Here is an 11,926-nt window from a genome sequence, read left to right on the forward strand (position 1 = left end):
AAACCGAAACTGATGCTTACAAAATTATTGATAACACTGCTTCCCACTCACATGAGTGGCACCAAGAAAAAGATATCGTTAGATCATCTAAAGCAGCTAGAGCCGATTCTAGCCATGACTTAGATTCCATTTCAGCAAAGATAGATGCTGTCGAGAGACGAATGGAAAAGATGACTAAAGATATCCACTCAATACGAATTAGTTGTGAGCAGTGTGGAGGACCACATTTGACAAAAGATTGTCTCAGTATTGAACTAACAATGGAACAAAGAGAGAATATTTCATACATAAACCAAAGGCCTGGAAATAATTATCAGAATAATTATCAACCGCCAAGACCGATTTACAATCAAAATCAGAATTATAACCGAAATATTCCATACAACAACCAACAAGGTCCTAGCAATCAACAAGTATCCAATAATACTTACAACCAGCAAAGACCTAATTTTCAAAACAAACCACAACCCGATGATAAAAAGCCGAATTTAGATGATATGATGACGAAGCTAGTTGAAACTCAAACGCAGTTTTTCACATCTCAAAAACAAACTAATGAACAAAATGCTCAAGCATTTAGAAATCAACAAGCTTCTATTCAAAATCTGGAACAAGAAGTAAGTAACCTAGCAAGGTTAATAGGTGAAAGAAAACCGAGAAGTTTACCTAGTGATACAAATGCTAACCCCCGGAATGAAACAGCTAAAGCCATTACCATAAGAAGTGGTACAACACTTAAACCACCTGAAATACCTGTAACTTCTGATGAAGCTATTCCTACTCCACAAGAACCACAACCTGATCAAGATAAGGAAAAAGAACCGGTAGTTGAAAAGGTTAATGAAGATAACACAGTTAAGGCTAAACCTTATGTTAAACCATACCAACCACCATTTCCTTACCCGAGTAAAATGAAGAAAAAGAAACTTGAAGCCGAGCAATCTAAATTCTTGGATATGTTTAAACAGATAAATGTAAATCTTCCTTTCATTGATGTGATTTCAGGAATGCCTAGATATGCTTAATTCTTGAAAGATCTGATCACGAATAGAAAGAAAATGGAAGAACTCTCGACTGTTACTATGAATGCTAATTGTTCAGCAGTGCTGTTGAATAAGATACCAGAAAAACTATCTGATCCAGGAAGTTTCACAATTCCATGTTTTCTGGGTAGTCTTAGTTCAATAGAAGCATTGGCAGACTTAGGTGCTAGTATAAATTTAATGCCGTTTTCACTATACACTAAACTAGACCTTGGAGAATTGAAACCAACAAGAATAAGCATACAACTAACCGATCGATCAATAAAATATCCTAGAGGGATAATGGAGAATATGCTAGTTAAAGTTGGTACTTTAGTATTTCCAGTAGATTTTGTTGTTCTGGACATGAAAGAAGATTCTCAAGTTCCTCTCATATTAGGAAGACCATTCTTAAACACGGCTAAAGCAATGATAGACGTGTTCGGTAAGAAACTGACCCTAAGTATAGAGGACGAGAGTGTTACCTTTTCAGTTAATAGAGCAATGCAACAACCGTAATCTGCAGATGATACATGTTATTATATTCAAACTATAGATTCACATGCAGAATTATTAGAAGAATTTTCAGAATTACAAGGAACAGGAGAATGTTCTTTAGGAGAAGGAACTGAACAAATTGATGAAGCTGAAATGTTAGCTACACTAATAGCTAATGGATATGAACCAACACCAGAAGAAATTCAAATGCTAAAAGAAGAAGACAGATATCGATATAAATCATCGATAGAAGAACCACCGACATTAGAGTTAAAGCCACTTCCAAACCATTTGGAATACGCTTATTTGCATGGTGAATCTGAATTACCTGTAATAATATCGTCTTCTCTTACTGAAAATGAGAAACAACTCATTTCTGTGTTGAAAGCTCATAAACCAGCCATTGCATGGAAGATTCATGATATTAAAGGAATAAGTCCTTCGTATTGCACACATAAAATCCTTATGGAAGAAGGTCATAAAACGTATGTGCAACGCCAACGAAGACTAAATCCGAATATGCAAGATGTTGTTAAAAAAGAAATTATTAAACTACTAGATGCAGGTTTAATTTATCCAATCTCTGATAGTCCATGGGTAAGCCCAGTTCAATGCGTGCCTAAGAAGGGTGGCATGACTGTCATTACAAATGAAAAAAATGAGCTTATTCCTACAAGGACTGTAACAGGATGGCGTGTATGTATTGATTATAGAAAATTAAATGACGCCACCAAAAAAGATCACTTTCCCTTACCTTTCATTGATCAAATGTTGGAGAGATTAGCCGGAAATAGTTATTATTGTTATCTTGATGGATTTTTAGGATATTTTCAAATTCCAATAGCACCCGAAGATCAAGAGAAAACCACATTCACGTGCCCTTATGGTACTTTTGCTTACAAACGTATACCATTTGGACTTTGCAACGCCCCTACAACCTTTCAAAGGTGCATGATGGCGATTTTTCACGACATGATAGAAGAATGCATGGAAGTTTTCATGGATGACTTTTCAGTCTTCGGTGATACATTTGAATCATGTCTAGTTAATCTGGAACGAATGCTTATTAGATGCGAACAATAAAATCTAGTACTTAATTGGGAGAAATGCCATTTCATGGTTAAAGAAGGCATCGTTCTTGGACATAAAATTTTAAAAGAAGGAATTGAAGTGGATAGAGCTAAAGTAGATGTAATTGCTAAACTTCCACATCCCACCAATGTTAGAGAGTTAGGAGTTTTCTAGGGCATGCCGGTTTTTACCAACGTTTCATAAAAGATTTTTCTAAAATTGCCACTCCTATGAATAAACTCCTAGAAAAGGATGCTCCATTCATCTTTTCAAATGAATGCATCAAATCTTTTAATATTCTTAAAGAGAAACTCACTAATGCGCCGATCATGATAACACCAAAGTGGAATCTACCGTTTGAACTAATGTGCGATGCAAGTGATTTTGCAATGGGAGCCGTTTTAGGACAAAGGATTGAAAAATGATTTCAACCTATATATTATGCTAGTAAGACGTTACAAGGAGCACAAACAAATTATACAACTACTGAAAAAGAACTCCTTGCTATTGTCTTTGCTTTTGACAAATTTCGTTCATATATCGTTCTAGCAAAAACGGTGGTCTATACCAACCATTCTGCTCTTAGATACCTATTTTCGAAATAAGATGCCAAACCAAGATTAATCCGTTGGATCTTACTCTTACAAGAATTCGATATTGAAATCCAAGATAAAAGAGGAGCAGAAAATCTCGCCGCTGATCATCTTTCTCGTCTTGAAAATCCCGAATTAGAAGTTCTAAATGAATCGGCCATACAAGAAAACTTTCCTGATGAATATCTATTGAAGATAGATTATAATGAAATTCCATGGTTTTCAGACTATGCAAACTATTTAGTATGTGGATTCCTTGAAAAAGGATTATCGTACCAAAAACGAAAGAAATTCTTCAGTGATATAAAACACTATTTCTGGGAAGATCCACATCTATTTAAAAGTTGTCCAGATGGAATAATACGCCGATGTGTATTCGGAGATGAAGCTAGTAAAATTTTAAACCATTGTCACACATGACCAACAGGAGGGCATTATGGGCCTCAACTAACAGCAAGAAAAGTTTATGATATTGGATTCTATTGGCCTACAATTTATAAAGATGCACACCTTCTTTGCAAATCCTGTGATGCTTGTCAAAGGGCTGGAAAAATAAGTCAACGTGATGAAATGCCACATAATGTCATTCAAGTATGTGAAGTATTTGACATTTGGGGTATTGACTTTATGGGTCCATTTCCAAAATCTCATAATAATCTCTATATTCTCGTAGCCATTGATTATGTATCTAAATGAGCGGAAGCACAAGCTCTCCCAACTAACAATGCACGAGTTGTAGTCAACTTTTTAAAACGTCTTTTTGCAAGGTTTGGAACACCGAAAGCTTTAATAAGTGATCGGGGAACTCATTTCTGTAATAATCAACTTGAGAAAGTTCTCAAAAGATATGGAGTAACTCATAAAATCTCCACCGCATATCATCCACAAACAAGTGGACAAGTTGAAAATACCAACTGAGCTTTAAAACGTATTCTAGAGAAAACCGTAGGATCAAATCCGAAGGAATGGTCCATTAAATTGGAGGATGCACTCTGGGCTTTTAGAATAGCCTACAAAACTCCAATTGGAACTACACCTTTTAAACTTGTTTATGGAAAAGCATGTCATCTTCCAGTAGAAATTGAACACAAAGCATTTTGGGCTTTGAAGACATGTAATCTTGATTTACATAAAGCTGGACGTCTACGGTTAAGTCAACTAAACGAATTAGAAGAATTAAGACATGAAGCATACGAAAATTCATTAATCTATAAGGAAAGAACGAAGAAATGGCATGATAAAAGAATCAGAAGTTCAAAAGAATTTAAAGAAGGAGACAGAGTTCTTCTTTTCAATTCACGATTCAAGCTATTTCCTGGAAAATTGAAATCAAGATGGTCTGGACCATTCATAGTCAAACGAGTTTTCCCATACGGAATGATAGAATTAATAAATTCAAATGGGATTGAATTTAAGGTTAATGGTCACAGAGTTAAACATTACATAGATAGTCCAATGGAAGTTGACAATGAAGTTAATCACAATTTCGATACCACAGCTAACTAAGTGTGGGGAGAATCAAGTCTTTTAAAGGATAATATGTATTTCTGTTAGAGTTAGATTTTCTGTTTTCATGTAGATCTCGAAAATGGAACCCGAATGGTCTTTCCCTAGCAGACCCTAAAGAACTAGTCTTCTCCCCCCATTCTGAATTTTTTTTTTTTTTTTTAGGTTTTTAGGAAATGAAGACTGCCTGTGAACTAAACCATGGTCTAATGCTACACGCTTTGATCACTAAACGTAATAATGACACACTACCGAGTGAAATAGTATCAGTAATCAGAGAAAGATTGGACGGAGTAAGAAAAGAATCCAGGTGCGAAGATAATACGTTACAATTTGGTAAAGGAAAATCAAAATCCGCAGCGAAAAGAAGAGCACGACACCTTGAAAGATGTCACAAATGCGGAAAATGGTCACATGGAGGTAAATGTTCAAATAATCAAACCTATTCAAATACCGAATTTGTTACTTTATGCAGAGACGGACCGTTCATATGTTTAGAAGAAAAAACACTGAATGCTCGAGGTTACGCCTATGTAGCTATGGAAAACCAATTAAACAGACTATCTTATGAATGGGATAGATCATATAACTAAAAATACTATCTCACAGGTAAGTCTGTACAGTTTTTATTTTTTTATTTTTATTTTTAACCTTTTGATAATAAACGCTAATTTGTTCGCTATAAAGTATTAAATTGGTATTGAATAAAATTAGGTTTGGTGACCGAAATTATTGATATAATATAAAAATTTATTACATCACTGCGAAATTTAACGTTTATTCTTAAGGTATAAATATCTTTAATCAATCAACCCAAAATATTTCAAAAATTCGTCATGAGTTAAATTAGGTCATAGAACCGAAATTACTTTACCGAAAATAGGGGCGCATATTTTTGATAATATTTGATTGATTAAAATGGGATAAAAGCCAAAAAGATTTTTAATTTTATTTTTACCATGTTTTTAAAATTAATATATAAATCTTAAATTAATATTGTAAACTTTGTAAAATCAATATATTTAAGTTTGTCAATATTTGAAAAATTAATATTTTTAAGTTTGTATGTATAAAAACAAAAATATAATATAAGTTTGGTGTGAATTTATAATATGAATTTTTAATTTAAGTTTGGTGTGAATTTTTAATTTTATGCATTTTTAAATTTAAGTTGTGTGATTTTAAAAACAAAAATTTACTTTATCTCATTAAGTTAAAAATATGATTTTTAAAATTCGTCGTAAGTTGAAGACTAGGTCGTTGAACCGAAATTGCTTTACCCGAGAGAGGGACGAGAACTTTTATTATCATTATTTTTAATCTTATTGAATTAAAGTATGCCAAAAAACATTAAAAAACTCAAAAATCTTAGCTTTTAAAACCGCGCTACAAAAAGAAAAATTTTAAAATTTTGTCGAAGGACGGACTAGGACATCGATCCGAAACGACCTCGTCCTAAAACAAAGGAAAACAAAATTTTAAATTTATTTTATATTTGTTTTATAAGTTAAGAATTAAGTTAAAAAAAAAAGGGGGCCGCGACTCGCGGTATTAGAAAAGGCCAAACGCCGCGACTCGCGGAGGATCCAAAACCCAGAAAAAAAAATAAAACGAACAGAACAGATCAGTCCCCATCCCCACACCACATTTTACTGCGAAAAACACCCCAAAACACACACACGAAAATCGAATTTTTCACCAAAAAATCATCAAATCTTTTACTAAAATCATGTTGAGAAGAATGCTATCAAGGAATTACTCAAGAAAAACGGTAAATTTCTACACCAAATCACCATTTAATTCGAAAATTAATGTTCTTGAGCAATTTTTTTACCCAATTCAATTTTGATGCTTTTTAGTGTAATTATGCTTAAATTGCTTATGTATTATGCTTGTATAACCTAGATTCATGCTATTTAACATGATTAGAAGCCTTAAACTTCAAATTTTGAGTAATCTAGGGTTTGTGTTCTTGAGCAATTTGGGGCTTTTTGATATAAACAGGTTATGGCCGATTTTTGTCATGAATTATTGCTAAATTAAGTAGTGTAACATGTTTAGGTAGTTAAATGATCCAAACTTTGAGCCTAAACATGATTTTTGAGAATTAAAGTGGACTTTTTCAAGTCTAAAATTCATGAACTTGATTTTTGAGAGATAATGCCATTTGAAACTTGTTTAATTGCTAATAATGATTATTTTTACATGTTATTTGAGTTGAATGCTTATGAACTTGGCGAACATTTTCGTATATGCTTATTTGAAAAAGTGTAGATTTGATAAAAATATGAAAATGAGCATAAGTTTGATATAAATTGGACATGTCATTGTAATTATTTTGATTGATGATTTTGCGGACACTAATGCAAATTTGGATGCACAAAAATTGTGTTTGATGTATTTTGCAGACTGAAAGGGGTGAATCTTCATCCCAAGCTCGCAATGCTCCTGCTGAGAATGTGGAACAACAGGAGGTTGATAACTACTACAAACAAGATATACCTCATCCAGTTATGACATTTTCAGATATGCATTTGGAAGATTTGCACCCGAACCTGAGATTTGACAGACTTTGGATAGATTATCCAAAATACCAAAGGGGCTTGCATACTCTTCATTCTAAAGCTGTTGAAGTACCTAGGGTAATAGAATGGGAACCGTTAGAAGCTGTAGAATTGGCCGGGCCAATTAGAGAATTACTTACACAGAGGTATGGTAATTCTACTTTTAACGATTGGGTACGATTATTCAGCATGCGTAGACCTGTATATAAAGTATGGTGTGAAGAATTATTGTGTAGTATAGAAATAAATGATCGGGTAGTTAGTTTAACCGATCGATCTTTTATTAGATTTTTGTTAGGAGGTTCGATGCGCCACATGTCTTTACTAGACATGGCTCAGGCTTTACGTATATATACGCCTGAGGAGTTAGCATCTGCCGATTGTAGAGGGTTGATACTAAATGGTAGAAAGATAGACGAAAATTTTGATACGCATGGTGTATGGAGTCAAATGACTAGCCATCACCGATTTAAAGGGGAAAATTACTCTTATTTGGATATAGATAGAGCAGAGTTAAGAGTAATTCATAGGTTTTTAGCCAATTCGATTACACAACGAGGTAAGAATAAGGAAAAGGTAAATGAACAGGATTTGTTTTACCATATGTGTATTCGAGACCCACAAAGCGCTGTAAATATACCGTATTGTGTGGGTTATTATTTATCAGCTATGGTTAGGGGGATGAGACCACATAGCATAATAGGATGTGGTATATTTATTACTTTGATTGCTGAATATCTCGGTGTGGATATAAGTCGGGGGGATTATTAGTCGAAGAACCAGAACCCCGCGATACAATAGGTTTAAATGTATACCATGGTACGAAGGTTTTGAAGAGGCGAAATAACGCCGCAGTACAATACCATGGTAGACATCCACAGGTTGAGAGAAACCAACAGCCAGGTAATGTGGGAGGAGGAAATGAAATGACAGAAATGCAAAAGTTTATAGCTTCACAAGAGTATGAAAATGCTAGACATCGAGCATTTGAAGATTGGCAAGTTCATCAAAACCAAATCATAGCTCATTGCCAACATGTAGGTAGAAACTATATTCCTACTCCATCGCCCGTATTTCCTCCCTGTCTATAGAGATCCAACCACCGTATCCTACGTATAACCCAGCCGAAGCATTTTATAACACATATGGTTATGCATGGAACCCCTACTGGTATCAGTATCATCCCTAGTCTACTTAGTTTTATTTATTTTATAATTTGTAATGTTGATACATTTAATACTTATGTTGGAATTGTATTAGTTTTTATAATTTACAAATTTTTATTTTTAGATTTTAATAATGTTTGAATGTGGGCTAATATACCAAACTTCAAAAATATGTATATATGTTTGCAGTTTATCTTATGTACACAATAGGGTAAAACAACGCATATTCAAAGACTGGCATTAAGTTCAGCAAAAGCAACTAATTTTGACGACAAGATGCAAAATATATGTGAAATAACAACAAGACGGAATGAACAAATGATGTGCACCATTTATCATTCAACACAAACAACAATATGTTTGGAAACTTTGGTAAAATTTAATCATTTCTATGCTAATCACCCTCAATAATTTAAATTGTTACTGATTTCTTGCAAATGAGGGCATTGCAAGATCTTAAGTGTGGGAAGGGGTTAAATTCTTTCAGATTTTTAAAATTTTTTATCTTAAACACTTGGTTACCATTAAAAATGCTAGTAAAGCAGTAGTTGTATTAGAATCTAGTGCTCTCTGATAATAAAGAACAGCCCTAGTCTTATATACTGACTACCCAATTCTAGTAAAATTTTTCAAAATTTTCAATTAAATGAACTCAAAATCATGTTTATACATATTTATGAATGATAAAATTAGGTATTAACACCGAAATTATTGTTACCTCGGAAAGGACATAAATTGAGAAACAAACCAAAATGTTAAAATTCATTTAAAATGGAATAGAGGACAATAAAAAGGAAAATAAAATCCAAGTGTGGGAAAAATTACCAAGTTATCTTAAACATATGTCACATATTTCTGTAACAAATAATTGAAAATACTTTTGTTTTGGACTAAATCAACTGTTTTACCCGATTTACTGTAATGAAAGATGGATCTACACGATGAATCAATTCCATTAAAAGGAAGTAAAGTCTTCCGAAAAAGACACGCGCTTCTTGATTTAGGTCATGAAGTTGTCGTCCAGACCAGCTGTAGGTTGATGAAAAATCTAGAAAAGTCATCTCTAAAATCAGCAGGAAATCCACGGACCTCAGCATAAAACAGGGTCGCCAAGTGGTCAGATTTATCCTAACCATGAGAAGGATTTATCTCGTACAATGGGGGGCACCGTGTAAATTAGCTTGATAAGACTAATGAATCAGATCCCTAGAAAGGATAATCTCCTTAAAAGATCAAAAATCAGCTTTTAAGACTGATATTACTCAATCCTTGAGATTGACCTTAAAGATTGAGAATTCAAACTCATGGAATTCAATGATATCTAAACTCGAGCTTGAACGAGAAAATATTTTGATCAAAAAGTTACAAACCGATTTGTTTTCTGAAAACCTATTTTCAATGCGTTCATTACCATTGAACGTAAAATCCTAGGAATTCACCTGGAATTCATTAGGTCACCTGAACCAAATCGGGTGTCAACCGTAAGAACGGTGGTTGCATAGCATGGTCAAAGACAGGACCTTGTGCCAGACCCAAAAATTATAAGGGTGAGCTTTACTATTGCTCCTACCAAGGATAGTAATTGCGTCCGACACGTTATAGACCATAATTAAAAGCATGTCAGGGGACATTGCCTTAACAGTTGTTTGTTCAATGCTTTCCTTTACAACCGGACGGTAGTTTACCAAAAGGTAATATACGGAGCAAGTATACAGGACGTGTTGCTTTCCTAATACAAGGTTAGCAAGTGGGTGACACAAAACCACAAGTTTTAAGCTAAAATTTTCAAATCTGAAATCCACCAAACCCACAAAAAGAATTTGCAAACACCGATGAAGGGTTATTTCGGAAAACTTATCTAGGGTAAAAACTAGATTTAATTTTCAAAAGATCAAATGTTTTCATAAAGATCCAATTTCCTTAATGGATCTAAATTTTTATAGTCATGTGAGACTGTAAACCATATCGTTACTACCATTGTTTATATCGCCATATAGAAATCACTGATGTACAAAGCTGTGTTATCTTCATTAACCTTTTCAACTACCGGTTCTTTTTCCTTATCTTGATCAGGTTGTGGTTCTTGTGGAATAGGAATAGCTTCATCAGAAGTTACAGGTATTTCAGGTGGTTTAAGTGTTGTACCACTTCTTGTGGTAATGACTTTAGCTGTTTCATTCCGGGGGTTAGCATTTGTATCACTAGGTAGACTTCCCGGTTTTCTTTCACCTATTAACCTTGCTAGGTTACTTACTTCTTGTTCCAAGTTTTGAATAGAAGCTTGTTGATTTCTAAATGCTTGAGCATTTTATTCATTAGTTTGTTTTTGAGATGTGAAAAACTGCGTTTGAGTTTCAACTAGCTTCGTCATCATATCTTCTAAATTCGGCTTTTTATCATTGGTTTGTTGTGGTGGTTTGTTATGAAAATTATGTCTTTGCGGATTGTAAGTATTGTTGGATACTTGTTGATTGCTAGGACCTTGTTGGTTGTTGTATGGAATATTTCGGTTATAGTTCTGGTTTTGATTGTAAATCGGTCTTGGCGGTTGATAATTATTCTGATAATTATTTTCAGGCCTTTGGTTTATGTATGAAATATTCTCTCTTTGTTCCATTGTTAATTCAATACTGAGACAATCTTTTGTCAAATGTGGTCCTCCACACTGCTCACAACTAATTCGTATTGAGTGAATATCCTTAGTCATCTTTTCCATTCGTCTCTCGACAACATCTATCTTTGCAGAAATGGAATCTAAGTCATGGCTAGAATCGGCTCTAGCTGCTTTAGATGATCTAACGATATCTTTTTTTTGGTGCCACTCATGTGAGTGGGAAGCAGTGTTATCAATAATTTTGTAAGCATCAGTTTCTGTTTTCTTCATAATAGAACCACCAGCTGCTATATCTATGTCTTTCCTTGTAGTGATGTCGCATCCTTGGTAGAATATTTGTACTATTTGACAGGTATCTAAACCATGTTGCGGACATCCTCTCAACAACTTTCCAAATCTTGTCCACGCCTCATATAGAGTTTCATTCGGTTTCTGTGTAAACGTAACAATTTCTGCTTGAAGTCTTACGGCTTTAGATGCAGGAAAGAATTGTTTAAGAAATTTTTCAACTAAAACGTCCCATGTATCAATCGCCCCTTCAGGTAACGATTCCAACCAATCTTTGGCTTCTCCCTTTAAAGTCCGGGGAAATAACATGAGATATATCTATTCATCATCCACTTCTCGAATTTTAAATAGTGTGCAGATCCTATTAAAGGTACGAAGATGTTCATTTGGATCTTCTTTCGGCGCACCACTAAATTGGCATTGATTAGTCACCATGTGTAGAATTTGTCCTTTGATTTCATAATCTGGCGCATTAATGTCTGGATGAGTAATTGCGTAACCTTGGCCAGTACGTTTAGCTCTCATTCGGTCTTCCATACTTAAAGGTTCCAGATTCTCCATAATTGAATTTGTTGAATCAGAATCACTAGAGGATTCTGATTTA

The sequence above is a fragment of the Rutidosis leptorrhynchoides genome, chromosome 4 (assembly GCF_046630445.1).
Source record: "Rutidosis leptorrhynchoides isolate AG116_Rl617_1_P2 chromosome 4, CSIRO_AGI_Rlap_v1, whole genome shotgun sequence".
Taxonomy (NCBI): domain Eukaryota; kingdom Viridiplantae; phylum Streptophyta; class Magnoliopsida; order Asterales; family Asteraceae; genus Rutidosis; species Rutidosis leptorrhynchoides.